At 47.0% G+C, this 26,405-nt stretch overlaps 1 long non-coding RNA gene across 1 annotated transcript; it reads left to right on the top strand.

Annotated features, from left to right (window-relative positions):
* The first annotated feature begins 839 nt into the window (after positions 1–839).
* On the top strand, positions 840–24,323 carry LOC121056960. Its single transcript, XR_005813578.1, has 4 exons — positions 840–2,660; positions 22,222–22,542; positions 23,335–23,474; positions 24,194–24,323. It is a non-coding gene; the product is annotated as an uncharacterized LOC121056960 (long non-coding RNA).
* Positions 24,324–26,405: the final 2,082 nt, after the last annotated feature.

Raw genomic sequence — 26,405 nt, 5'->3', positions numbered from 1 at the left:
ATAGATGCTGGCTGTTGCAGAGGCTTTAAGTTCGGTTCCTCCACCTGTTGTGTGTAGCTCTGTCCCAGGCATGTGTGTCCTGGTTATTCAAAGTGTTGGTCTTCCTGGTTTACTGCATTGGTTCACATTTTGATATTATTTTATTATTAATGATTTGTTATCTGAAGCTTAGCTTATTTCCAAGTCCCTGGAGCAATCTCTTAAGATAATAGAGTCACTTAGGTTGGAAGAGACCTTTAAGATAATGAAGTCCAACAACTAACCTAGCACTGCCAAGCCTGTCACTAAACTGTGTCCCTAAAGCACCGCACCTACACGTCTTTTAAATACCTCCAGGGATGGTGACTCAACCACTTCGCTGGGCAGCCTGTTCCAATGCTTAACAACACTTTCAGTGAAGAATTTCCCTAACATCCAACCGCCTGGTACAGCCTGAGGCCATTTCCATAGGATGCTCCCATTCAGTACTTCCTTAGACTGTATCAGACATGTAGTTTGCAGCCAGCATCCCATCTCTGACCCCAGAGAGCTCCAAGAACAAGGAGCTGGAGATTGACTTTTCTGGTCTGCTGCTCCCAAGTGAACAGAAAAATCTGTAATTTAGAGGAGGTGTTCTGCTTGGCCTTTCTTCAGCTGTGCATTAGGGTCCTTTCCCTTGTCAAGGCACACCTAGAACATAACCTGAAGTGATGAGTAAATACCCCTTCTTATGAAACATCCAATCCCAGCTGCAGATCAAAGGAAACTTAGGTAATCTAGAAAGGCAACCAATTATTGGGTGCTTTATGTGTACAGCCCTGAACCTAAAAAAAAAAAAAAAAAACAAACCTCCTTTGTTTCCAAGCAGTGCAAAGCTACCCCCAATCACTGAGAGCAATCCCCCTGCATCTGTCTCCCGTGGGAGGAACAGCAGTGTGCAGCCAGGCCGGGTTGCTGTAAGGTAACTTGGCTGGCAGATGACCCGGGCAGACAGCGAGCGCTGCTCCGACCCCTCGGGGAGAGCAGGAGGGAGCGTGCAGCCAGGAAGGCTGGGCAGGCAGGGCCTCAGCTGGCGGAGCTCCACTGCCTTCAAAGGGTGAGCTGGGGAGGAAGCTGGAGGCAATAAACAGATCGCTGGGGAGTGATACGGAGAACGGGTAAGGGATGCTGCAGATACTGTCTTTCTGTGCCCTGTGCACGGGCTGCAGTTGCTTAGAGGTATTTCATACGCAAGAATATTTCTGAAACCCAGTGGGTCATGCTTACTAAGACGGTGCATAATCAAGAGTTCTGGCTAGTCAACCATATCTAGCTCAGAAGCTCTCATCAGGACTGAAAAAGCACTTCTGGCTGCTTTGGGGTAAAAGAAGTGACCTGCAGCTCAGCATTTCCCCACGGCTTCACCAACAGCCTTCAAGTGGAATATGGATACAGCTGGTGTGGGTTTCCCATATTCTTCCTCTCACCTCTGTCCTCTTGGATGATCAGCCAGGCTCCCGTGCGGAGTTCCATGAGCTGAGCTCACAAAGGAGCAGGAGGGAAAAGGGAGCAGGTTCATCATGTTCGTGTGGCTTCAGACCACAAAGCCGGAGGGCTCTGGCACGTGATTTCACTGCTAAGAATTGGAAAAGGCTCCAGACAACCTGGTCTGGACCCAGGGACGCACATCTTAAGGTGGGCTCAAGAGAGACCATGGTGTGAATGACCTGCTGTAGAAGAGGCAGAGCTGCTCCAGTGTGTGTCTTATTCCCCCCTCCTCCTAAACCAAAATGAAACTTTTTTTTTTAAGCCTGACAAGCAAAAATCCCCTAGAACCCAAAGGAGATTTTGTGACTCACTTCTCCCTGCATGTTCATTGTTTCCTATGGAAAACGCAGCTTTGCAGAATCTTCTGTGTAGCTAAAAACTAAGAAAACAACTTCTTGGAAAATTGAGTGGCACTAATACTTCTGCTAATCCTGACCCAGCATAAGGCAGCCAGATGGGGCGGTGGGGATCAGAGCGAGGACCTGGAGGGCTGGCTGTGTCCTTGCAGCAGGCAGGGAGGTGACAGCCCCCTGACCCCGCTGATGGCTGGCAGCTGAAGGTCTACCAGGCAGGTATGGAGATGTGCTGTCACCCCTGGGCTGTGTCCAAACCTGTGGTCACTGCTGTTTGGAGATGAACTAACCCAGCATCGACTGCAGACGTGTCAGGCTGCACTGTGATTTCTTTAATCACAAGAACGATGGAAAAAGTGAACTTCAAGCCAAGTCCAGATGCAGCTTTGCTATGGGAAGCTCCAAAGCACAGATCTCCTAGGGCCCAGCAGCCCCAAGCAAGCCCGTGGAGGGCAGCTCCACTGAAGTGCAGTGTCTGAGTTAGCAGATGCTGCCCCAAAAGCTGGGTCTGCAGCCACGGGCAGCTGTGGGTGTGCTGCATCTCCAGCTGCAATGCGGGCTGCCTGCTGCTCCGGGGGTCCTGGGACATGCCCAGTTCAGGGTCAGCATAGAGTAATGCTTTATTCTGTCACCAAATTCCAGGGCGGAGGACCAGATGCTCAGCTTGGTGCATACCAGCCTCGCTCCACACACTGCAGCTGAGTCTTCACTGGAGCAACAGGGCTTCAGCAGCGGGGTGGGATCTGCTTCAAGGGGAAGTACAAGTCTTCAGAAGGCAGCAGGGAGTTCCTGGGCGGGCAGGTACTTTCCTGCTGCTCCATCCTGAGCAGCCCTGTGCAACTGGTGGGGTTTGATTCGTATTCCATCTACCTTGGCCTGGCCACAGAGGTTGCACAAGAAATCCAGCAGGCTGTCAGGCTTCGGGAAATTCATGTGCCATGTGTGGGGCTAGCATTATCCAGCCCTGGAGGGGTAACAGCACAGGGATCTCATTACACTTCCTCTGTGTATATTTGCTTTATAGTGCTTTGTTTGAGAGCATGCTTGGAAACTCAGCTGTTGTGCTGGAAAATATACTGTATTTGTGTATCAACAGTGAATAACTGCCTGCAGACAATCCGAGGGATGTCGTTCAAGCACACAGCGGTATGGGGTGCTTGGGGTGAGGGGCCTTGCATGGGACTTCTTGGAGCAAGGGGGCTGACATGCGGGGTGCTGGGGTGCAAGGACTGGAATCACTGAGGGAGGGGAGTGCCTGAAATTCTGGCCAAGTGTCCCCAAGTGTCTGTGTGCTCTTGGTGGCAGAGCCCACGAAGAGCCACCGGTGGAAGAGCCAAACACTGTCCCACTTGTAGCTCTTCAGAGATGAAGCCAACAGACCCTACGTGGGTCTGCGTGGATGTCCAAGCCAAGAGGTTGCTGCAGGTGGAGAAAGCCATGTTCAGAAGCTGCAATGCTTTCAGGGTCTCAGCTTCACTTTCTGCCTTTCTCAAGGCAGGATAACAATGGGAGACTTTGATCTTCTGGGTGTCACTCGGCTTTTCACGGGAACTCTAAAAGATTTACAATGAAGCTTTTCCCACCTCCCCCCAGTTCTGCACAATCACATTTTCAAAAGCGACTTGGGCACCTATGGAAAGCTGATGGGAACCAGGTTCCTGTGGCCTGCCCCTATCTTGAAAATATAAAAGTGATTTACTCACGGTAACGCAGCTGGCAATTAGATGCCTAGCTGGAATCTGGGCTTCGGGACTGCTCACTTCTGAAAGCGTTACCTCAGTCATTTAAACTCCAGGTGCTTTGTTCGTTCCTCCAGTTCTTCACAAGTCCACGACCCTGTTAGAAGGTCATCTAAAAAGAGGAAACAAAATCCCACATTTTGGGAGGTCTGGTTCTTGTTGCTGAATTGTTTGGATGATTTTTGGCAAGCTGCTTACCCTGCCTGCACGCCTGCGTTTTGTTTCTCTCCTGAAAGCAGGAGAGAGCTCCCGGCATCGCCTTAGCTTGCCCTGCCGACGTCGTTAATTCTGGGGCAGCGCTTGGCTATTGCAGCTGGGTGCACGTGCAGCTCTCTTGCTGCTCACCACCTTCACTCTCTTATTTGAAAGTGTAAATAATGATGTGTCCTGGGAATAAACAATACGTTCAGGAAGAGCTTGTATGTTGGAAAAGATTGACTAATTCTTGGCAAGGGCAAGCTGGCATAGCTGTGTTGACTTCAAGGGAGCTGTATTGATTAACATTAGCGATGCGGCTGGCCCTGTTTCTCCAGATGTTCTGATGAATGCTTGCAGATAATGAATCCTGTCTAGAAATCTGTGAATATTTGTGGGATAAAGATGTTAGAGATGGTGTTACACGGATGACTGTGCCTGGCTCTGGGCACGGCTCAGCAAGCAGTCTCACTCCTCTTGGTGAGGCACTGGATGCTGCTGGAGACACCCCGATTCAGCTGCAGACAGAGCTGCTGCAGCCGCTGCTGAAGGTGAATTTATCAAGTGGGAGATCGGAGCTTGCCGCTTCTCATTGCGTGTGTGTGACATGAACATCCATTATCTTCATTTGTAAAATTTCTCCGCAGCTCACCTCAGGGCAGATACTTCTGAGAGCTCAATTACAGGCAGTTAGGTGCTTGACAACACTGCTGGCAGATGCTAGCAGGGTACGGGTGCTGTATCCCTGTCAGACGGCAGATCTCTCTGTTTATTAATGTACTGCCATCAAGCAGTGCTTAAAGTCACCTGGGAAAGCGCTGAGTTTCTCAAGGGGATGGAAAGGGACACAGCCTCGAGCTGAGGTCTCTGTGGCTGGTGCAGGAGGTCCCAGGAGGTCTCCAGCCCCACTGAGACCCCGTGGGATGGAAGGGCAGCATCCCAGCCTCCTGGTCAGTCCTTGTCCCCAGAAGCCGTGCTGCTCAGACCCCAGAAGTTTCATCCTAGCTGCGCAAAGAGGTGAAACGATTTAGCCAGGGACACACATTTACCCAAGGACAGGCAGAAAGCCTGTGGCAAAGCTGGTAACCCGAGGTGGGTTCCTGCCCCTTCAGCCCACGGCTTGTTTGCAGCATTCAAGCAGATAAAATCCCAGCTGAGGGCTGGACCTCTGCTCTTCTGGGTGCTCAGAGAGCAGAAAGTCTGTCCCTGTGCCAGGGCCATCAGCTAAAAGAGCTCTTCTGATGGCCAAGGGGATGGTCCTTGCTGTCCTCCGCCTCGGTGTCACTCCAGCTGAAGGATGACTTTGGGGATAAGGGATCTCTGTTGGCTCACAGCACCCAAATGATGCCTTTCTATGGCAGCCCTCTGGCAACCTCCTGCTCTGCTGCCTCTGACAATGAGTGCAGGAAGGGGCTAAGAGTCTCCTGATAGTGATCTGGGATCTCCTAAAGTTTTATTTATTTAAAGAGACTTCCATTCCCCTTCTAAAAGGCAGTGGAAGGGCTCTGCGTGGCCAAATGGCAGCAGCTCCAGTGATCAATCAGTTCCTCCTAACGACCAACATCCTGCAGCGGTGAAGGGCCACGATCAATCACTACCTATTATTATTACATGATGAAATTCTAATTATGGGAGGGAAACACTGCATTGCACTCTCACATCCGTCTTCCAAGAGCTGCACGCTCAGGTGGCACCCTTCGGTCAAGTTCAGCAGAGTGGTGATGAAGGTCCATTAACCCCCTCTTCCCCCGCTGCTAACAGGCAAATCTCCTCCCGGCTCAGCACAGGAAGGCACCAAGACAGAAATAAGGCAAGGGAAAAGTGTGCAGGAGAGAGGTCACTGCACCAAAACTTTTCTGACCAAGTTCCCTGAGTGTCCTTACGGCCTCACGGGAGGCAGACCTGGGTATTGTGCAACAGCACATCCCCATATCAGCTCTTGTCCTTAATGAATGATCCTTGGATTTGTGCAAAAAACTGTGTGTTTTGTGTTGTTGGTGTTTTTGGTGTGTGTGTTTTTGTTTTTTTTTCCTCTGGCAATTTTAATCTTTTTTTTTTTTTTTTTTTTTTTTTTTTTTTTTAATGAAAACAGCTTGAAGTTCTTGGCAGGAAGAAGAATAATCCTCCGGAGTTCTGTTTACCCCAAGATGAATTATTTTGCTAGAAACAATCTGGAATTCAGAAGTGCCTCATTTGATGGGCACGCTTAAGAGTTTGACTCTGTTTTGAAAATACCTGGAAAAAAGTGCCTTAAGAGTTTTTTCCCATCTGAGAAAAATGAAGTATTTTATAGTTGGCCAAGGAATATTTTTGTTTAAAATATTGGTCAGAAGCTTCCCACTTACTTTGAAGGGGTCAAATATCTGTCACACATGAACCTTTTGTGGGACAGTTGAGTGGATTTAGATGACCTCAAGGTCCCTTCTAGACTATCTTCTGTGACCCTTTGACATTAATCTTTGTTCTAATGGCCTGATCATCAATTATCTCTGGGTAAAGGAAAATGTCATTTGATAATACTCCTGTGGCTGCATTTGCACAGGCTGATCCCTGGCCCTTACCTCTGCATTGCAGTGAAGGAAAGGGATCTGGGGCACAACTCTGCTGATTTTGGTTTCCATTGGGCATCTCTGGGGAGCTGCTATAAATTATTTCGGGCAAGTATAGTTACTGTATGCAACACGGAGGGAATAAAACACTATTTCCCCCAGCCTAGACCTCCCCAACACACTGAATTGGTGCAGAAGTGTCCGGACGCTTTGCTCTGGCCAGCAGCTGTGGAGGGGACTCAGGTCAGATCCCTGCCTTGGGCATCTCGTGGGATCGAGGTGAACCTGAAACAAAATATCCTTATGGCTGATCTCTCCTTCCAAGGCAGATCTGATAAAGCAATCAAGAAACTTCCTTCTTGCTGCAAAACAAGAGTAATTCGAGAGCTGCTCTGGTTGCATGTATGTGAGAACTGCTTCTCTCTTGGTCAGAAGACCACAGCCAATTCAACATCTCTGTCTTCTTAGTAAAACATGGCAATATGGTCACCAGCCTTGCTTTTCCCTATGGAGAGGGCTCGCAACAATGGCTGAAGCCTTCCCTGCTCCCATGGGGTGACTTCTTTTTCTTTTCCATTCTGCCAACTGTTACTTGTATATTCATAATGGTCAATCTTTGCACTGGCTTCTTAGATCCTTTTATGATCTTAAAAGCACAATTGTTTTTTATTTGCGTGTTTTCTATTATTTTTTTGATTGTTTCCCTCCACTGTAATTGAAGAAAACTTGCTTGTTAAGATCTTCAGAAGGTGGCAAAGCTGGCTTAGAAACAGCCAAAATGGCCGACTTCAGAACATCCCTGTGCTGTACCCGGAAAGCTAATACTTGGGCACATAATCTATTTGTCAGCTTCTATTGATCCTGAAGACTGAACTCGCTCTGGACTTGCACTGAGCTCCTGGTGAGCTTTGCCACTGAGACAATCTTCCTCCTGCAGGAAACTACCGAGAGTCAGCATGTCCCTTGGCAAGCGAATTTCTCCATCTCTTGAGCAGCTATTCTTAGTCAGACCTTGTTTCTAAAAATGTTAGTAGAGAGTTCACAATAACAGAACCCTAATTGACCTGGAGTCTGTATTGGATAAATAATAAATGGGAGTAAAGTATCAATAAGTGGTGTCTACAGCAGACATCTGTTTTCTTACTGGCCTGCAGCCATACCTTTCTGGGCTGGGATCTCATACGCCAAGTGAGGTCGGGTGAGTTCAGCCCTCGGCTGAATATAAGCATGGGGATGGTTATGCTAATGGGGCTCCGTGCCGGGGAGGTGAGCATCTGGCCTTGCTCTTCACTGGTACCTGACATCTGAAAGCAGAGGGAACGATGGGCAGGTCACCAACATCCCCAGGATAGTCCTGAAATCCTGGACCCAACGACAAAAATTGGTGTGTGCGCTGCATGTGGGTTAGCAATGGCTTCTGTTGCTGGAGGTTGTGATATGCTCCAATATTTTATGGGGTGCTGACTGGCAGAAAGGTGTCAGAGTTGCTTCTTGGCAGGCCAAGAGCATAAACACAAACAAATGTAGAATGGTGCTGTTCCCAGGAACGAGCCAAAGGTGCAGCAAATTTTGGAAGGGTTTTTACTAAGAAGGAAGGCAGAAGCAAGTTTTCACGGTGTTAAAGCAGTTTCAGATGGGGCTACCTGCTGGAAGAAAGACCTGTCTTTGTAAGAGCGAGAAGAGAGCAGCCTGTAAGATGACCAGATGTGGGCTTTGAATCTGCCTGATCTACAGGAGGAGACTCTTTGGTTTGGGGATTTAGAGGTGAATAGATGCAAATGCCTTTCCTGAGGTGAAGAAGCAATATTTCAGCTATAGTCCCTTCTACAGAAAAGTAGCCTCAGTTGTGCCTTCAGTGCCCTTAAAATGGTGGAATTGTCCTTAGCAGGAGGCCATTGCCATCAGTCCAAAGTCCCTCGTCTGTGTATGCCGTGAGCAGAGCTGAAAACATCTTGCAATGTGAAAAACAGTGTCTGGGTTGCAGCTGGGGGAAAACAAATCTGCTGTCCCAAACTAAACATCCTCTTCAGGCTTGAATTTCCCTCCCGTGCTTGCCGCTGGCTGCGCTTGGCTTGAGGCTTTCCCTGGGCTGAGCAGAGCACTTGTGCTGTTTAGCTGCACTTCAAAGTGTTTTCCTTTCTGCATTTGTCTTCTGCCATCCCCAGCACCACCAGCTACTCAATAAGATTTCTTTCCCATCACAGAAGGCTACTCAGGAAAACTTGCTCAGCCTTGTCTCCCATCTAGTTCTCTCTCCTTTCCAGTCCTTTGCCCTGCTGCTACAGCAGCGCGCCCAAGCCTGTGCATTTCCTGCCTAATGCTTATTTTTGGGGCAATGGATAAAACACCTGGCATCATTGCAGTCAACCAGTCTCCTTGGAGGAGGGCTTCAGCCAAGCTCAGCTGCCCCAGCACGCAGGAGGACGTGGGAGATGGGATGAGGTCCCTCTGTGCTTTTGGGGTTTTAGTGATGCTTTCAGCGGATTAGCTGCAGCCTTGTTCCTGATGCATCACTTGAGCTGAGTAATATCTTAAGTGATTCTGAATCTAGCTTTGCTGTCATAAATGAGGGCATGATGGCAGGGAGGGGTTCTGTTTTGCTTTGAAATAGATTCTACTTCTGAAGCCTCAATTACACTTGGGTCATGACTTTTAGAGTCTTTTCTTTTTTTTCTTGCAAGCATTAATGCTGAAAATGGAGTTAAATTAAAGAGCTGAGAGTTGCATATATAACCATATGAGTCCTTGTGCTAGGGATGTAAGAGAAATGCCAGATATAATGGATCTCATGATAAAAACTGCAAAAAAATAGTCAGTCCTGTGTGTTGACAGCTCCTGGAGTGGAGCAGAAGTTGTGTTGATGTTATCATCTGCTTAATCAGATGTTTTAAGCCCAAAAGACTTCATGCTGGAGATGTTATTGGCTGTATGTAGTTTTAAGGGAGGGTTCATGAATAGTATTTGGCCTTTGAAAAAGGCCAATTATTGTAAATGACAGTTTAGCCAAAATGACAGAACATGAGCAATTGCCTAGGTGACGGATTGCTAATGGGAGCTTTCAGTTTGTGTCTGTCTGCTTTAAAGCTGTCAGAAATCCTATGTCGAGACAAGCAGTGTCTTGTTTCCACCTCCTTGGTGCACTGAAGAGAAATGTCTGTTCCTCTCTGGTGTGCTCAGAAAGGTGCAAATGTGAATCTGCCGCCGGGACATGGAGCTGGAGCCCTTGGTGAGGGTTCAGAGCAAGCTGCAAGGGACTGAGTGGAGAAAAGTTACCCCAAACTCCCTCAAACCTTAGGTCTACCCAGTACTGCCATGATAGGACACCTTCTCCTTCCCCTCCGTGGTTTTCCACCTCCACCCAGCTGGTCAGGAGTTAGCACCGTGAGTCCTTCCTTGCTGGACGTGGGGTTATCCTGCAGCAAAGTGGCCGGGCATGCAGAGAGCAGCACCTCAGCTTCAAAATTCTCCTTGGGGGTTAAACCCTGCTGGTTTTACGTTGGAAGAGCTCAAAATGAGGCACCTTTGTGCACAAGAAGATCCGGGCTTAGTGCCCTTTGGAGGAGAGGGACTGTGAGAGCTTGGGGAGAGGTGGTTACTCCTGTCTGCTGAGACTGGTGGCTAGGAAGGAATGGGTCTTGGAGATGCACAGCTGGGGAAAACGCAGGTCTTTGTTACTCCAAAAACAAAATGCAGGTCTTTGTTTCTCTCTTTCTTTTGAAGAGAGGAGGAGCAGGGCAGCACCAGCTGCTCCATCCACACTGCTCTGTCACTGGCTGAGCTGGGCTGGGAGGTGCCCCCGTGCTGGGTTTAATTTACAGTAACGAGATATGGAGGTTCACCAGTCCCTGAAGGAGCAGGAATGCTCTTTCAGGATGCTCACCCAGGGCCCTGCTTTTGGAGGATTCCTGCTACAGCACCCGTGCAGTGCTGAGGCTGTCACGCTGTGCCGCAGGTGGGAAGCGGAGGCCTAGCACCATGGAGCCCTCGGCAAGCACTGAGCTTCAGGTCCCAGGTGCTGCAGAAGCAGCAGGTTGGCAGCTAATGAAACCTCTGGGCTGATCTCCCCCTCTGGAGGCTGAGAAAGCTCCCTTGAGATCCTAAACCAGGAGCAACAGCACTGAGGTGTGGGTAAATAGAGAGGGTGTCCTCCAGGAGGGGTAGGGCAACCATGGCTCAGGTGGGGCCCTTACCTTCCTGTGCCACTGTGCTTAGCTCCAGCACCTCCCATGTCTTGCATTTAGGCCTAATCTTCCTTTAAATTCATCTTAATTATTAATGTAACACGTGTTAGAAATCATATAGGCTTAGAGTAAGGGAAGGGATTAGGATAAGGCTTCGGATATATTTAAAGTGCCTACTGTGTTTACTATTTCTAATAGTGAAAAGTTTAAGTGAACAGAAAGGCTGTTTCAGGGCCTGGAGTAATCAGCTCTTTATTGAATTTAAAATACAGCAGGACTAATTTAGATTTAGGAGATTGCACTGCATGTGGGAGTGCCCTTCCTGTGCTTGTAGGGACATAAATCCCCTCGGGGGTTAAGGTGCACGTGGGGCTGGGGGTCTGGGAGCACCTTCCAGCCCTGGCCTTGGCCAGTGGCCTACTCCCAGCAACCGGAGTCAGTTTTGAGGCTGTTGCACAGCTTTTCAAGGCTCTTGGCTTTTTTTCATTAATAAAAGCTAGGTGTAAAGGTGGACAGTGAAACCAAACAGAAATTGCACCACCAAAATATTAAGCGTTAAGGCAGAAGTAATGGCTTGATGATGTGGCTGGGGAGGCCTAAATCCATGCTTAGGATCCCTTGGAAGTCAATAAAAACTGGAGATTTTTCCAAATCTACCAAAAAGTGGCTGAGGTTAGCCGTCTGGAGCACAGGCCCAAATGCTAGGGATGATATGTCCAGGCCAAAGTTAATTATCTTGAACAGAATAATTCTGTTGGGTGCAAGCAGAGTGCTCTTTGGCTTGCGTTTACATGTTGTCTGAAACCATTTGTCAACAGTCTTCTGTAATTAGATCTTGATTTAAGCTAATCATTATATGCCTTGTTAACTGAAAGCGTATATTTAAATCCCCATTGAACATAATAGAACACAAACACATTTAGAAGAAATATGAAATACTTTAGTGGCTTCACAAAAATACTAACTGAAATAACTTTTTTTTTTTTTTTCTAACATTAACTATTCTTTCTGCTGGCAAAAAAAAAAAAAAAAAAAGCCATTAATCAAATATCATGAGCTTTCTCCGATTATTTTGCCAAGCAGGGAAATTAGTCAAAATTCCACTCTGGCAATGTGAAAGCAAAATCTACCAGTATGCTGAAGTGGTTTAAAGCCACTGCTGAAAAAGTGGTGACACAGTGGCTTGGTTCCAATTTTCTCTCTGTAGTGACAAAAGGTGTTTTTTTTTTTTTTTTTTTTTTTTTTTAAATTAAAGCAGAAATTGCAGGACTGAGTCAATTTTGCAAAAGTCACTTAGATTCCACCAGGGCTGAATTTGCAGCCGTGCTAATGTAATTAACGTCTATTAAGCGAGTGTGTGCCCTGAGCAGCTTAATAGGAAAATCTAATAATGTTTCCTACTGGAATGTTCCCCGTTAAATTGTTGAAGTGCTTTCGTGTATGTTTTCTGTAGCTAGCATTGTTTAATGGAAATGCTACACAAATTAGCATTAGGCTGTTGGTGAAGTGGGATCTTTAATTTAATCTGATTTTACAGCCAGGACGCCAAGAGATTGCTGCTTTGGCCCTGCCAGCATGTGGCCAGGCAGAATTAGGTTTTGCTGGGATCGCCTCTGTAATGATTCCTCCACAGCTCTCGCCTACTGAGCAGCAGAGAGGCCGGTTATTAGCCGAGCTGTAAATGGCATTAATGACGTCCTTGTGGAGCAATAGCCTGGCAGGATGGTGTCCATAAAAATAGGAATCCTGGGGCTCACCAGGGTTTTGTTTTATTTTTTTAAGGTGGGTAATAAAAGAAGAAAATGGAAAGCTTGTGCCTTTGTTTTTGTTTGGCCTGACGGGTGATGGGAGCGGAGGTGCAGATGTTTGGATAAAGCCCCACTTGTTCCACGGGTGCTGCTGCCTGCCCCAGTTTCTGTTTTCTGAAGCCGCTGTTGAGTTTGCTTGGGGTTTTAGCAGTGGTGCTCAAGGGAGTGGGGCTGGTGCCAGGGCTCCCCGGGGAGCCTTGCCCGTGTCCTGAGGTGGCGGAGGGGACAGCCTGGTCTCCTGGCTGGCAGGGTGGGAGAATACAGCCGCTGTCTGCTCATCTTGCGTGGTTCCTGCTGCCGGCTCCGAGCGCACATATCTGTACAATGTCTGCACTGTCCCTGCCTTACCTGCAGGGAATGGAGCCACGAGGAGGGCGATGCTCCCACCCGCTCCAACTGTTGGAAAGAGGAGAAATCCCAAAGAAAAGGAGCTGCTTCTCCTTTCTATAACTATGCAGTCTCCTTGGTCAGGGAGTTGGCTGTTCTACAGGGAAGGATGCCAGGGCTAGTAAATGCTCTAATTTAGCCTCTTCCCTACAAAATCAGGGTAGCTAATGCTGACACTGCACAAGAGAGATGCAGTGGGATTAGCTCAGGCTGGGGTGCTGCAGTAACGTGAGTTCAGACTCAGCAAAAATGTCAACTGAAAAGGCAAGGTTTCCTTATCTTTTAGTTGTTTCCTTTCTGGAGAGAGGAAAGGACATGTGGCGAGTAAAACAGCAATTTTTTTAGGAAAGTCGCAGAGGTGGTACAGCCTCTGTGCAGTACATGTGCAAAGGGAAAGCTCTGCCTCTCCTCCAGCTGTGCTGTAACACTCCCCAGGAGGAAACTGCCAGGCCACGGGTTCTTAAATTTTTAATTTAAGATTAATTCTCTGATTAATTCTCTCCCATGCACCACCTTGTCCTCCGGGTCCCGCAGTTCCTGCAGTCCCTTGTGCAGCATCAGGTGCTTTGCAGATGTGTCTGAAGGCCAGGTCCCTTGCAGGAGCTGCTTCTGGTGTAGATCAGCCTGGTTGTGCCCCAGGAATGGCAAATTACTCTTCTGAGCAGCCCTGTCCAGCTCTGCTTCATTTAGAGTGTGCAAGCAGCTAACCCCAATTTGTCCAGCCAGTATCCAAGCCAGCCCTCAGCCAAGGGGAGGCAGGTTTGATTTGTATGAAATTGCAAATTCCCTAAAAAAAATATTGAAAGGTGGGGGACTTCTGACACAGATGAAACTTTCTGCCTGGTGCTCTATAGCGTTTGAACAAAGCTACAGCTAAATTGATAGTGTTGGTATGTGAAGGCAGGGGAATGATAAGAGGGTACAGAAGGCAAATGTTTTGGGCATTTTTCAATGTAAACTGGTTTTAACAGCAAAACCATTCTGCCTGCTTGTAAAGCCATGAGCTTTAAATTCTGGCATCCTCTGAGAAAAGCTCCTAAGCAGTGGCTACTCTGACCAAAAGTCATGGAATAGGGAAATGAGTAGATTTCTGCTCTTGCAGAGGAAATACAATCAGTTGTCAGTTCCTGATACTGTGGCATCTGTAAGACCTTCGCTTGTTTGTTTCTGTTATTGTTGTTGTTTCTTCTTTCCCCATGGATTGAAGCAGTTCTCAGAAGCTGTCTGGACTCATTTCCATTTTAAATTAGAAGAATCAAGGCACAAAATGGGGTTGTACCTTGCCCCAGATCAGACAATGAATCAATGATAAAGTCTGGGGTAGAACCCAAATTCTTCCTGCTTCAAGCCCAGGGCAGTGCAGGACTTGAGAGGACCCCAGGGGCTGGTTGGGTGCAGGCTCTGGACTGTTTCCCTTGCCTGTGAGCAAAGCTCTCCCCACCACAGGGCCAAGTGCACCCCCCTACAGTTTAACTCAATGATTTATATGCTTGTTGGGAGGCCTTGCACACAGGCAGATCTGACAGTAACGGTGCTTGATAAAATCCTTCCATTTTCTTGATTTGGTAATTGATGTTAGCAGTTTAATGCCTGTGCAGAGCATGGCTTCATACTGTCAGCACAAACCATGTGGAAACGATCGATGAGATGTTGGGTCCTCAGCAGCAGCAAGGGGAAGAGAAGCTGCTGCATTTCTCTTGAAGGATTTTGCTCCTGTTACCTGCAGATGCAAAAAGGCAGGCTGGGATTCCCCCGGTGGTGAAACCCCTTGGTCTAGGAGCAGCGTAAATGAAGACCTTTGGGGCCAACGACCCTTGTCTTTCTCATGCCAGTGCTGTTGCGGTCTTGGGTCCTCCACTGCATTATGCTTTCCTTGGTTGATTATTGGCACCCAACTACATTTTTGATCCACTTAAATCTTACAAGACGTCGTGTTGCCTGAAAGTTTTTATGAGAGCTGGGGATGGAACGGAGCTGGTGGCTCAGAGCAGAGTGTTATGGCAGTGTGTGTACGTCATCGCTTGTGTCATCTGGGCATCCTTGTCCTTGCTGTGCATCTCCTAAAGACAGGAGATGGCTACAAAAACCTCATCTCCACAGGGACCTCTGAGTCACTTCCATAAATAGGGAGATAGGAAAGTTGCTGCTCAAGAGGAAAATTAATAAAAGCTGTTGGCTGGGTTGGTGGGATGCAGTGCACCAGCTGCATCCCAACCATGGCACATGGTGTGGCTGTGGCTGGGGCTCTCCGAGGAGATGTTATTTTTTGTCCTTTTACCGGTTGCAGCTGGATGTCTTAATGCAGGCTCTGGAAGCTGTCACAGTTTGAATCTTCCTGTGATCTGGGGCAGTGAAACTAGAAGCAAAGAAGTGAGATGAAAAAGGTGGAGGAGACAAAGTGGAACGTTCTGTTAGCTTTTATCTGCAGCAATGCCCCAGTCTGCGTGTGCCATTTGAATCTGTTAGATATGCCTTTGTCACAAACACCTTTTTCTGCAGGGACAGTATCTGGGTGATGCTGATACAAGCAGGAGTTTTAGATTTGTGATGGGCTATCTGGTTTGAATCAAATAAAGAAGCACTCTGAAACCCTGTCCAAAACATAAATGAAGCCTGGAGCATGCTAACAAGATGAGAAAGTCTGGCCAATTCATTTAATCTGTTCCAGGCTCCTGTTTGCTTCCAGGTGTTCATCTCGGATCACAAGCCAAAACATCCTGGGAGAGGCTTTTGCCGTCATATTTCTAGCCCATCTGATAAGGCTTGCGCCTCCGAGCAGGCGTGCTGCTGCATGATTCCTGCCCTGGCTTAGCCAGGGACGTCGGGTTAGGCCTTCAAGGCCAGATCCAAAGTGTAAATGCAAATATATGAGTCGTGAAACCAAATGCCTCACCGATTGTAATGCATTTGACCTCATAGATCTCCTTTGAGACACGTGCTTTGTTTCACAAATAGGCAACTCATTTTCTTGTCCAAAGTCATACCAAAAGAGATTCTCTTTTTAAAAGGACGTAGGGGGCTGTGCAAGCAAGTGGGCAGCCCCATCTGTACATCAGTCAGTGTGAAGAGAGGGCCCAGCTCTCCTCTGTCCCTGGACAGTCTACACAACAACCCCATGCCGTGCTGCAGAGCCCTGCTAGAACTGCTCAGTTGTGTCTAGGCTCTCAGGTGGACTTCGTGAAGCAGGGGAAGCCCTGGGCTAACACGGGAAGTGGCTTGGGACTGGTGGTGGTCTTGGTCTTCAGCCTGAAGCACGTCAGCTACAGTCACATCCATTACAACAGGGCAAGAAGCACCAACCCTGGGCTTCCCTGCTCTTCCCTGCCCCTCTGAGCTCTGACTTGCTGCGGTGACAGCAGAGGACTTTGTGGTGAGGACGCCCCTGAGCTGTGCTTAGCCTCCCAGAGGGACAGGCAGGGTGCTGGACTTGGAGAGCAGCTCTCGGGAGCATTCACCTTCAGAGGAAGGACCTCCCGAGGAGAGGCATCTGCCAAAGACCCCAGCAGGGGAGCAGGGGGATGAAGAAGAGGGGGAAGGCCAGGCCCTGGTGGCCATCTTGAGCCCTCAGGGCTGTAGGGCCAGCCTGTCCTGCAGGCAGCAAACGCTCACCCCAAGGGACTTGTCTTTGCCGTAAGAGTCTGTCTTTCCTCAGACTTGAATCGAAGATGCTTCGGAGTGACTTTTCAGTGTTTCTCTAAATTATCTGTGTATTCTCCTCCCAGCACTATGAGTACTTGCAATTTTTTTCCCAAAGAGCTGAATCTAGTCACTTTTTTCCTCCAGGTTTCAGGGGAAACAGAAAGGTACTTAACTTATATTTTATTCATTGTAGTCACTATCTCTTGTTAATTTACTTACATTATTTACAGAATTTTAAAGTACTTTGTGTCAGGCGGCATCCCAGGCCCTATAAAATGCTAATTTTCAAACTGTATCAGAGGCAAACATCTTTTCTGGGCCCCTAGGCAGACAAAGGGTCATCCCCATTCTTAATTTATTTTTCATGATTCTATATATAAAGGCAATAAAGCCTGCTTGAATGGCAGATCTCAGGCAACCCACTTCTCCATGTGGTTAAGTTTTATGAAGGTCCATTGTGGTTGTGTTACTGGTACATTAAATTTCATTTTTGATCTAGTGCCCTTAATTGCTAAGGATGACCGAACCTGGCTTAAATACAGGAATAACTATCTTGGATTTTTGCCCTAAATGGAAATGGAACAGAAGGTTCAAAAAGTTCAAGTAACTTTCTGAAAAGAAACTAAGTTTTATTTTCACAGTTGCTTCTTTGCACTTCCTGATTTCGGTGAGAGAGGAAGTGGGGGGGAACCCAAACCCCAGAAGGCTCTTAATGTTTTAGGTTTTAATCTCGTGTCTGTGAGCTCTTGGCAAATTGGTCCTGTTCCCAGCTTTGGGATGTTTGAATTTTTCAAAGTGCGGGGACAGTTGACACCATAAAAACGGGCAGAACGTGAAGATTTAGGGACATATTAAGATGATTTAAATCACAGTGACACACCTGAACCATGTGTTTCCTGCTGGTCAGTTGGCTCTAAAGGTTTAAGAACAGTCGATTGGAAACAATTGACATTATCCGCCATGGTGGTTAGGCTGGCAGAGTATGGCCACCGGTACGTAGTCACCATAGACATCCTACGAGCTGCTCGTTCTCTTGGTCACAGTGCTTATTGCCACTAGTGTTTGCTCTACTTCTCCCAGATGCCCCTTGGGTGCCTTGGGGCTCCTCTGCCAGCTACGAGGACATGGGTGGCCTCACCCGTAACGGGGAACAGGACCTACCCAGAGCTTACAGTGCAGAGCGTGTCTCCCCTGCTCCTCCTGCGTGAAAACTGCTCTGTACTGCTGGCTGCTAGACTTGATCCAACTTATTTGGTTTGTGGAAAGTTTCCCTCCTCAGTGTCAAGGCAGTGGCTCCACCATTCTCTATGGGTATCACATCAAGGAGAGATCAGATTGAGGTAAATAGAGTGACTTAAATTAAAACTTACGTTTAAAGGTGGCAGTGTTCTGGCTTCTCCTGTGAGAGAGGAACGCTTTGATCAAAAATATCAGCAGACCTGAAGACTTCAAGTGAATCCAAGAAACAGAGGAGGGATATCAAGTTGCAAACACATGTCCTTGGCAATTACTTTCATGAAAATTTCAGAATTTCCCGGTAAATGCATCATGGTATGTAATGTATATTAGCTGAGTTACCTCCTCAATCAAATGTACAGGGCTTTACAGGACCTTGTTCCATGCAATTCCCTCACCACCAGGCCTTTTCCTCACCGTAGGTAAGGCCACCATCTTCTCCAAGCATTCACTTCAGGTTGGTCTGAACGTGCATTGTCAAACCTTCTCCCTTTTCCCCAACCTCAGTTTGTCCTTTCTTCCACTATGAGGTGAGAAAATCTTCCTTATGGGTTTGGTGAATATACACCATGTGGCCTTGCCAACACTGCCTAAACATGAGTAGGTAAATCCACCCATTCTCAAAAGGAACCTGCTTGGTCTGTGATGTCACAGCCCAGCCTCGGTGACATCAGTTGACCATTACAGGAACTACGGTGATGCCCAAACAATTTCTGGCTAAAGCAGAAGGATCACATTGCTGTATGGAGGGAAGAAAAAGATTCTCTTCAGATAAGAGCATGGAAAAATAAATAAATGGCACGACAGGTTAAAGGAGCTTTTCATGTGCAAGATGTAGTATTTGCCTGTGTGTGGCAGGGATAAAGTCTTTTTTTGTTTTTCAAGGTAAAGGATATCCAAGGAAATGCATGTTAGATAGGCTGGTGCATGCATATACAATAGCAAGGGATTGCTTTTTTTAAATGGCCTATAATTATAAATCAATGTACCTGGAGATAAAAAAAAAAGGGGGACACGTTTTTTTTCTGAAGACTACACTGAAATGTTTCTGGATACCAGAAACCTGCTTTATACACATGAGAGCTAATGCATTCCAAGCCAGATCCTCCATCTGATCATTTCCATTGCACTTGCTGAAGTGTATTACACTTCTAGGATGTAATTTGCTTTAGCGAAATTGTCATTTTTATTCCTAAATAGCTAGCGACCACTGGGCTAAAGACAGCTCTTCAGAAAGTGACCTTGAAGATCACACACCATTCCTGATGCCGTGTTTAAATTGCAGAGAAATGTTAGGACTGCATAATAAGATGTTGATTGTCAGGCTGAGCAAGCAAGCTGAGATGAAGATGATGCTGGGAAACACTGCTTCACCTTCTTTGCCTGGACTATTCAAAACGCTTCTCTTGATTTTCTCATCTGCTATCTTTCCTCTGCAAGCTTCCTGAAGATAAGTTTTGGCTCTTCCTGGACAAATATTTTTCAGAGTAAACAGGGGAGGCAGGGGAAAAGTGTTTGTTTTATACTTCGGTGGGGTGACAAAACTTGGGGTGGGGTGACTGGACCATTGTTCCTTTGTGGTTTTGGCAGAAACAGCTTGGTCTGTATCGATTTCTTGTGAAATGAAATGTTAACAAATGTGTAGTGACAATGGAAGGTGTTTCCTTCTCTCACTGGTGGATTTTCTGCGCCCTGAGGACTTTTTAACCTTATTCCCCAAACCACTGTCTGGAAGCTCAGAGAAGTTGTGGGAAAACATAGTGTAACAATGTTCTGCCTGTTCAGGTGGCTTCTCCCCCAGAGAGCGGCATCTGTGTCATGCGAGCCTGCCTGGGGTGTCTGAAAATAACAATAATTAAATACTCACAGAATTTTGAGTACTAAAAATAACATGGAAATAATGTTGCTAGCTTTTTCCCCCTTAAAAATCCTTATTATTTTAAAAATTATTAGCAAATATTCTCTTTTAGGAGGGGCTTCTTGGCAAGTTATTCTCATTCCTTATTATGCTTTATTGTTCCTTATTATGCCTTATTGTTGTTTTGTTTCATTTCTTTTTTGTTTTATTGTTTTAACCTTCCATAAGCCCATATGAGCATCGCACTACTCTGCAAGTTGAGGGAGCCGCTGACAGCAGAGTTGGGCACCACACCATGCTTTAGAGGTGCCAGCAGCAGTGGGGATGAAAGGCTGAATCTTGCTTTGCTATTTTCTGTCTCCTAACAGGAAAAAGGCTGATGAGGGGAAATTAATGGGGATCAGCCTCTCCTGGTGTCCACTGAACGCTTGGCTACAAGTGGCAGATTTCATCCAAATCTCAATAAAATGCACCTAATCCATGCACTTTGTGTTCTAGCACTTGGCTCTTAAACTGCCCTCCAGCACTGCTGCTGCGTACCGTGCTCTGGTGCTTCGGTCCCATAATATTCTGCTTCTCCAAGCGTGACCTGCCTGCAGTGCACGGCTGTTTGCAGGGTTATCCAGGTGCATGCACTCGCAGCACAGGCTCCCAGCGTGCTCTCCCTCCTGCAGTTTACGGCTTTCACTGTTCTGGCAAGGAACAAAAGGATCTGACCTTCCTAGGGGCGAGCAGGGAAGTTACTAAATAACCACGTTCTCCCCTCCCCAAAAGGCTGTAAATTGTGCTGAAATAGTGGTTTCACGATATGCCAGATGAGAAGCTGCTGTAGGCCACTGAGTGATTTTTAATTGGAGAAGAACCAGAGGAAATGCTTTCCCCTGGAAAACTCCAAGCTCCTCTTGCAGAGCACGTGCGTTCGCTGCCTGCTTGTTCTGGCTGTGCAGTGTCCAAGGGTGTCGGAGCACCAGTGACCACACTGGGACAGGACATGTCTCCTCCTTCCCCGAGGTGTGGGTACCCCACCAGCTTTCTGCCAGCCCCTCCTTTGAAAGCTCAGGGACAGCTCAAGGTCTTGTGGGTTCACTGGGGAGGACCCAGGAAAACAAGTGCCACATCGGAGTTCTCTTTCTTCCTTGTGTAACTTTTACTAAACACCACTAAAAAGCTCCGCTTCTTTAGGATATGGTCCTTCCAAAAAGCCTCTTACACACTGGTTCTCCCCCTTTGCTTTTTTTCCCATACTTTGACATCATTATGTGAGGGATATTACTGAGCTCCTAACTGTGGAAGAAATGGTTCTGAGCCAAGGTGTACTGCTGAGAAAAAAAAATAAAAGAGTGTTTTTCATGGCTCCATCTAAATGCAGCCAGGTCGCTTTTGTGTAGCTCCAGTTTTATAGGAAGGATTTCTGAAGTCCTACCCTGAGGTCACCAAGTTGTGGGAAGTAACACGTGGTCGATCAGACTTGTGATTTCTCCCTCCCCAGCCAGTAAGGTATCAGTGCTACTTTTCGCACCATTGTGGAATGACCCTAATTAGGCTTATTAAAGTTAGTTCTGTATTAATTGTGTGGCCATGATCCTGCAAACACCTCGGCATATGTAGGAATGTTATTTATGTTAGAAGAGTCCCTGCTGGAGTCAAGGAGGCTGAACCCATGCTGAAAGCTGAGTATGTGTATTAGGTGCTGATGAGAACGAGGTCTGAGTTTAGACAATCGTGGCGTTTTGGTGTGAGAGAGGACTTTCTGAGCACTGATGAAGCGTTTTAGGTAGATTGTTTAGAGATGGAAGCAAGAGTTTCACGTAAAATTAGGGCTGAACCAGTCATTTTCTCAAGTGAAATCACAATCTCAAGATTATTTTTTCCTTCCAAGAAGAAGACGAGTTGTACTTAGTTTTACACCGTGCCATTGGGGCTGAGTACTTGTGCTGTCCTTCTCAGCAAGCACTGCCACTGCTGCACCAGTTTCTATTTCCCAGTGCATTTCAGCTGCAAAGCCACGCAGTCATGCTGGCTACCAGGTCTATTTTGCAGGACAAACAGGAGAAGCATTGCTCACAGGGCACTGCTGATAGCAGCCAAGCAGTGTGAAGGCTGGCTCGTGTCTCGTGCAGCTTTACCACCTGGAAATGCCGTTCTGCCCATTCTGGTCCCATGGAAGTGAGCGGTAACTGCACAAGATGACGGGGGCTTGAAGCTGTGCCAAGCCAGCATGCATCCACCTGACCTGGAAGTGACGTTGGCCTTGCACCCTCCGGGGCTGGCACTCTGTCTTGGCTCAAGATCAGATGTCCCCTGGGGACAGACAGTAGCTTGGCTCTCAGTCTGCTCTCAGTCGCTGAATGCTCCAGTGAGAGCACTTTTCTTCGTGAAACTTCTGAGTATTCTGCTTGTCTGGTCCCTGTCACCGGGCTGTGATCTCTCGGAAAGGCCTCCGGGTGTACTCCTTTGTTCCTTGACTAATTGGAGCCCTCAGGAAGGAGATGTGCACCGTGGACACAAGTGTGCTGCAGGTTGGATTCACTGTAGCATGTCCTATTGAGAACTTACCAAGCTTTGCCGCTGCCATGACTCACCGTGTATTTTCTTCTCTGGGCTGTGGTTCATTAATTCAGGAATTAAACTTATTGCTCCTTCAGATAAAGGCCACGTTAGAACATTACCACGAGTTTCTTAACAGTTCTTGGGTTTGGTGACTGATCTATTCAGAAGCCTGACTTTGAATGTGTTAGAATTGACGGAAAGAGTTCAACAGATTTTTTAGGTGAAGTTTGCTTTGGGCCATTCATGAAGAAGAAGCAACGATGCCTGAAGATGTTCCTGGGAAGTGCTTCCTGCTTTCCTCTGATCTCCCAAGAGCTGAAGAAGCGGGCGGCCTGACCAGGCAGCAGGGCCCTCGCAGGGCAGGGGAAATCCTCGGCCCTCGCCTGGGCCCAGCAGGCAGCTGGATGTGAACAGTGGCTGCTATCACAAGTGCAACGCTACCATTTGCTGCAGAGATCTCTAATGAGCCAGGAACGCTGGAATTCTTCCAGCACGTCGCCCCTGTTGGCTGCCCTCCCATTTGGTCATGCTAAACGGCTAGGTAAATAGGCCTTTCATGAAATCTAACACCCGCCCTACCTAATCCCCCTTGCCTTCAAACTGTGGGGCTAATCAGTTGTTTTGACATAACCGGGATCCAAATTCTATAAGGAACATGGCCAAGAAAAGTTCAAATCCAAGACCAAGATTAATGAGAACTTCAAAGAAATTTACCACCAAATGTTACTAATTTAGTACACCCTGTGTTTGAAACCAATGACCTAATTGGAAACTATATTCTTTAAAAGCCATTATGTCCCAGCTCTTTAGTATTCAGGAGGTGGCTTCTGAGATCACAGTAGGTTTATGTCACTTGGTAGGATGGGATAGTGGGTTTCCACTCCCACCTCCCTAAAACTCAGATAAAATATCCTGCTGTTGACTGCATTAGGTGATTGTGCTCTTACTGCACAATAAATAACGGATTCTGAATCAGACAAACAATTTCCTTCTGCTCTCTAATAAGTGAGTATAATATTACAAATCCTTTAAAACTGGTTAAAGCAATGAAAGGTCTGATTAACTTTGCTGTCACATTGCCAAAAAATCAGCACATTAAAAAAAAAAAAAAAGGACTTAGCATAAAAATGTACATCATCGTACAGGGCCGCCAGCAGTACATCTGTCTTCCCAGAGTTTCACCAAGGTCTGCAACAAGTGCGCGTGCAGGAGTCGATCCTGCACTTGGCTGTGGATTTGGGTCAATATGGGGAGAAAACCAGATAACAGATCCATTTAGCAAAGACCCATCAAGGTGCCGTGGTCACAGAAATGTGTCTTACCTTCCTTCTAGCACTGGCAGGGGGCTGCATCCTTTCCTGGAAGGGAACTGCTGTTGCCTGCAGTGAGGCCACTTGTCCCGTGTCAGACAAGGCTGACCCTCGCCCCGAGCCAGGATGGAGGGACCCAAGGGGGGAAGCCCGCAGCCAGCAGGTGAGCTCAGGTACAGGGAAAGGTCAAGGTGGGATTTCTGTAGATGTAGACTCTGAATTTCAGTGGTGTGTAAGGTAGGATGGAAATTTTTCTGCTTTGGGCAGCTACATTAGTGTGAACCGTACCATCTTCTGGCAGTGGCAGTTTCTCTGCCCTGACTGCAAGGAGTCCATGGCGACAGCTCAGGCTTGCACTGCCATCTCTGCAGCATCAGTGAGGCTTCTTGAGAGGATCCCCAGCCCAGCCATGTGCCCCAGTCACACGGCCGGGCTGTGGAGGAGCAGCCCTGCAGAGATGAAGATGAAGCCGAGCCCTATGGGTTAGCGTGTTCGTTAGTGACTGCCCTGTCCATGACCGGCACCGAGTCCAAGCCCCTCCATCAGCCTGCCTTTCTGCAGCTCGGTCAAAGCTGCTCTGAACACAAGAAAACAGGGAGAGGAAGCTTCCACAAGCCTCAGTGATATGGGTACACCTGCAAAATTAGGGACTGGGCTCAGCCTGGGTTGCTGCAGGGCCTTGCACAGATGCCTTCCCACGTGTTTTTGCGTGTGTACATGTACTGGGTGCCCACCACGCACCATGCAACGTCTCCGTGGCTTTGCACACACATGGGGAGATACCAACAATCGCACTGTGAGGCTACATCAGGCAGCAGAGATGTAAGTATTTATGGCTGGAAGTTCGTCATATAACCCAGAGCTTGTTACCTTCATACGCAGGTGGCTGTCTGTGTGAAACCAGAGCGTCCCACGCCGGGCAGGATCAGAAGGGTAAAACCTGAACTTTTGCCCATCTCCCCATTTCTATGAAGCAGTGACAAATAAAGGTAGATCTGCCAGTTTGTAAATAATATGGGACTTTTTAAAATGAGCTAGATTCACTTAAAATAATGAGAATTTCCTTCTTGCTGTTGATGAAATCAGTGGTTATAAAGCAGCATCTTCCCCCCAAAATCTTGATTTTTCTGGGCGAAATAACAGCTCTGGAAGGATCTACAGCAAAAGTTGGGGTCCATACACCTGAAAAACCATTAAGGTAATTATTTGGGGTGTACTGGATTCTATTTCAGACACTGAAGAGGATCTGGGATACCTCATTTGCAAACACAGCCACCTCCTATGTAGTTCAAGCCCCAGCACTAATGTGGAAAACAGACAATGAAAGAAGCTTTTCAACATAAATGCAGACTCTGAGCTGTTTACCTGCCACTACACAGGGTATCGAGGAGCTTCTCTGGGGTTAGGAGACCCAGAATTCAGACCTGCCCTTCTCTGAGGATTTTCCAGTCATTTGGAAATAGCAGTTAATTTCTAAAGGAGATTACATGATGTCTCAGGCTAATAACTGGTGTTTTCCTTTCCTAAATCAAAGTGGAATTCCCCCTTTCTGGCTGACTTAAATGCACAGAACAGTTATCAGTTCAAAAATAAATAAAGGAATGGAAACAAATAAAAGAGGGCTTGACTGGGTTGGAGCAATTTGGATACATTCAACCTGTAAGAAAGATTCCTTGTTTTCACGTCAGTGAAATTTTGCCAGTAACTGCTTGGCTGACATCAAGGAAGGTTTTTCTTGGGTCATTTTCAGAAGAGTTTAAAAAAAAAAAAAAAAAAGGGAAAAAAAAAAAGGGGTAAGGAAAACCCAAACCCAATGGGCTCCTTTGTTGGTGAAGGAGCTGATTCCTGCTTGTGTCTGGGTTACCTCATGCAGGTCAGATTTTCAGCCCGGTGGCAGTCCCTCGGCTCGAGCACATTTAGCTGAGCTGCACGATTCGCCCCTGCTGACAGCATCGCTGTGCAGGCTCAGCGGTACCCAGCTCATCTATTAGACATTCATTAATTTATTCTTAATGATGGTCTTTTCCTGCTCCCATGCAGAAAGCATCCCTGTTCAAGGCAGTGCTGAAGCCCACGCTTAAACCAGGCTGCAGCTCCCCTGCATGCGCTGAAGCGGGCCCTGAGGAGGGCTGGATATTTAAGTGATTTCCTCTTCGGGGGCTTACGAGCCTTATGGGGTCTGTGCCACCTTAGGAGCTGGGCAGGACTTGAAAAGTTTAAGTGCAGAAGAGACCGTATTTCCCAGAAAAGGGAAATTTGTATTTTATAAACCCCGCAGTACCCATTTTGCTCACATCCATTTTATGATTTTGATTACCTAGATTATTTTTATTTTAGAAGAAGGAAAACAATAATGAAAGGGTAACTAAATAAAATAGCTCAGAGAAAGAAGGAAAATACTGTGGTTTCTGTTCAAATTTTTAACCCTTCAGCAGGAGGAAGGGCTGGATCTCTCGAGGTGGAGGAACACACCGTCTGGTAGCTACATCCGGACTGCTAAGATTTCAATCTGCTCCTTTCAATGGAGCTTTCATTCCTGGGCTTAGAGAAAGGTGAATCTCCTGTGTATTGTCTGTGCTTAAATGAGTTGTGAGTCTCCGGGTGTCTGCAACAAAATTGGGCATTATATATATATATATATATCTCATATAATATACTAATAAATAAATATGTGGATGTATAATGCAGGTTAAGGGAGTTCAGCGGGCAGGTCCAAACTACGAGAGTGCTCTCCATGGGCAGTGACAAGTGACTGATGCACAAAGCTGCTTTGTCAGTGCTGATCACAAGGGTTTGTGTGTCTGCTTCATAAGAAGTGTGTGCCCACACTTCTTTTATTATTTGGAGGTATTAATGCGAGAATCAGAATTCTGATTATTTTTTTCCATGCATGAAGTGCATTGAAGTGAGCACTCAAATGTCTGTGACAACAGGGCTCCTTGATGGGCTCTGAGTCTGAACAAGGGTTTTCCACTTCAAGGCATTAATTTTATGTGCTTGAAATCATCTTTTGGAGGGTGACACCGACTTGGGCACACACCGAGCTTTGTCCATTCTCAGCGATGATGCTGTATTCATGCAGGTACAGCGAATG

This window comes from Cygnus olor, chromosome 18 (assembly GCF_009769625.2).
Source record: "Cygnus olor isolate bCygOlo1 chromosome 18, bCygOlo1.pri.v2, whole genome shotgun sequence".
Classification (NCBI taxonomy): Eukaryota; Metazoa; Chordata; class Aves; order Anseriformes; family Anatidae; genus Cygnus; species Cygnus olor.
This window is presented reverse-complemented; position numbering and strand designations above follow the sequence as displayed.